Genomic DNA, 3228 nt, shown 5'->3' on the forward strand with positions numbered 1-3228 from the left:
TCATTTTTTGGTCAAATGTGAAAGAGAAAGACATGAATAGCAAGAAGCAACAGACCCCTGATATACTAAATAAGGCTAAGTTACTACATTATTCTAGGACTACAAACTTTCAAAGCAATGTTTCTTCACACAACTGCCTTATTATTCATTAAGACACCGTAGTAAACGGCCTCAGAATTGTCCATTTGAAAGACAATGCTGAGGAGCTAGTGGCGTCGACAGGTTCGAGGCAATTCAAGCTCCAGTTAGGATGATGGAGGTTGTTTGCAATGACCATCTGGGGAAGAAGGTCCACGCTAAATGCAACACGGATGATACCACTGGGGACCTTAAGAAGCCAATTACAGCCTAAACTGGCACCCGTTGGAACAAGATTGTCCTGAAGAAGTGGTACATGATTTTTAAGGACGATGTGTCTCTGGGGGACTATGAAATCCACGATGGGATGAACCTGGAGCTTTATTATCAAAAAATGAGAATGCTCTTCTTCCTACTGCCCCACTCTCCTCTCCCATCCTCACCCCCACACTGGGATAGACGCTTGTTTGTACAAGCTCACCTTAATAAAGACTTAGATGTTGAAAAAAAATAAATAAATAAAAGACAATGCTTTGGGAAGCTGAGGCGGGCAGATCACTTGAGGTCAGGAGTTTGAGACCAGCCTGGCCAACATGGTGAAACTCTGTCTCTACTAAAAATTAAAAAAAAAAAAAAAAATTAGCCGGGCACGGTGGCTCACACCTGTAATCCCAGCACTTTGGGAGGCCGAAGTGGGTGGATCATCTGAAGTCAGGAGTTCAAGACCAGCCTAGCCAACATGGCGAAACCCCGTCTCTACTAAAAATACAAAAATTCGCCAGGCGTGGTGGTGCGTGCATGTAATCCCAGCTCCTCGGGTGGCTGAGGCAGGAGAATTGCTGGAATCTGGGAGGCGGAGGTTTCAGGGAGCCAAGATTGTGCCACTGCACCCCAGCCTATGCGTAACAGAGCAAGACTGTCTCAAAAAAAAAAAAAAAAAAATTAGCCGGGCATGGTGGTAGATGCCTATAGTCCCAGCTACTAGGGAGGCTGAGGTTGCAGTGAGCCATGATCATGCCACTGCACTCTAGCCTGGGTGACAGAGCAAGACTCTGTCTCAAAAGAAAAAAAAAAAGACAATGCAACTGGTGTAAAGTGAAAGATCTCCTTTTGACTCTCAAGTTCCTATTTTCTTCATTTCTCCTTAGTATTCTTAAAGCTTGCATCTCCTGAGCAAACTGTAAAAGCCAGAAGAAGCCTTTTCTTGTGTTCACATTATTTTCTCACATTCACTAGTCTCTAAAGTAGATGCAAAATGAAGAAAAATAGGCCAGGTCTGGTGGTTCATACCTATAATCCCAGCACTTTGGGAGGCTGAGGCAGAAGGATCACTTGAGCTCTGGGGTTTGAGACCTGCCTGTGTAACAGAGTGAGACCTCATCTCTACTAAAAAAAATTTTTTTTTAATTTGCCAGGTGTGGTGGCACATGTCTGCAGTCCCAGCTACTTGGAGGCTGAGGAGGGTGGATCACTTGAGCGCACAAGGTCAAGGTTGCAGTGAGCTGTGATTACGCTCCTGCATTCCAGCCCTGGCAACAGAGCAAGACTCTGTCCCAAAAAGAAAGAAAAAACCGCTATGTGCCTGTAGGTTAAAGATGAGAAAACAGTGAGCATTCCCTCCTACTAATCCACCCCACCTGGAGTGATTGACAAGCGAGGAAAGGGGCTAGCTTACCAAGGGAGTGTGTCCAGAGCGAGCACAAGATAGGGCAGCTGCTCCCTCCCTTCTTTTGAACCAAAGAAATGTAAGTTCCCCAAATGAAAAGATGGAGAGAGAGTATCTAAATATATAAACACACCACTCATTAACTCTTGGTAAGCTAGCTTCTTTCCTCTGCTTCTCACAAACGCAACAACCTATAAAGCATTTAAAGCAGTATTTCAGACAAACTAGAAAAGAGCTTGGAAAAAATTAACTGTCATTGCAAACTATACAACTGACATAAATTTGGTAAGTGGGAAATTCTCAGAAAATAATAAAAATGAGGAGTCAGGCCGGGTGTGGGGGCTCACACCTGTAATCCCAGCACTTTGGGAGGCTGAGATGGGAGGACTGCTTGAGCCCAGGAGTTCAAGGATGTGGTGAGCTATCATTGTGCCACTGCACTCCAGCCAGAGCAACAGAGTGAGACCTTGTCTTATTAAAAAAATAAATAAATAAAAATAAAAAATGAAGTGTCTATGTTATTTTGCAAGCTAGTAAGTGATACTGTTACTAGTTGCTCAAGAGGTGTGATCTTGTAAGAAAATGTCCCTCAGAACGGCAAAGGGGAAAAATCATGTTAAAGGAGAAAATAAACATGCAAACAATAGTAGAAACCACATTAATTAGCTATGTGAAGGGGAAAACAATTGGCCTTTTACCAGAATAGACTTCTCTACAACTTTTAAATAAATATCCTCTTACATATATACATCGTACTTGACTGTTTTCCTAATGATTTTTTTTTTTTTTTTTTTAGATGAAGTCTTGCTCTGTTGCCCAGGCGGAGTGCAGTGGTATGATCTCGGTTGACTGCAGCCTCTGCCTCCTGGGTTCAAGCAATTCTCCTGCCTCAGCCTCCCGAGTAGCTGAGATTACAGGCATGCGCCACCACACCTGGCTAATTTCTTGTATTTTTTAATGGAGACGGGTTTTTGCCATGTTGGCCAGGCTGGTCTTGAACTCCTGACCTCAAGTGATCTGCCTGCCTCAGCCTCCCAAAGTGCTGGGATTACAGGCGTGAGGCATCACGACTGACTCAGCATTTTTTTTTTTTTTTTTTTGAGATGTAGTTTCACTCTTGTTGCCCAGGCTGGAGTGCAATGGCACGATCTCAGCTCACTGCAATCTACACCTCCCAAGTTCAAACGATCTCCTGCCTCAGCCTCCCAAGTAGCTGGGATTACAGGCATGCGCCACCATGCCCAGCTAATTTTTTGTATTTAGTAGAGACAGGTTTTCACCATGTTGGTCAGGCTGGTCTTGAACTCCTGATCTCAGGTGATCCACCCACCTTGGCCTCCCAAAGTGCCAGGATTACACGACTGAGCCACCACTCCCGACTGAGTATTCCTTTTATACAAAAAATTCTCAATATGAGAGACAGAAACCAGAGGACTTCACTCACATCTGTACAGAAATACTTCAGAAGACAAAAGAACTCAAGA

At 44.0% G+C, this 3228-nt stretch overlaps 1 pseudogene; it reads left to right on the top strand.

The window, feature by feature from the left end:
* The first annotated feature begins 250 nt into the window (after nucleotides 1–250).
* LOC108541362 (ubiquitin-like protein 5) lies at nucleotides 251–592 on the top strand (annotated as a pseudogene).
* The last annotated feature ends 2636 nt before the right edge of the window (nucleotides 593–3228 follow it).

This window comes from Rhinopithecus bieti, unplaced genomic scaffold, assembly GCF_001698545.2.
Source record: "Rhinopithecus bieti isolate Rb0 unplaced genomic scaffold, ASM169854v2 scaffold_19652, whole genome shotgun sequence".
Taxonomy (NCBI): Eukaryota; Metazoa; Chordata; class Mammalia; order Primates; family Cercopithecidae; genus Rhinopithecus; species Rhinopithecus bieti.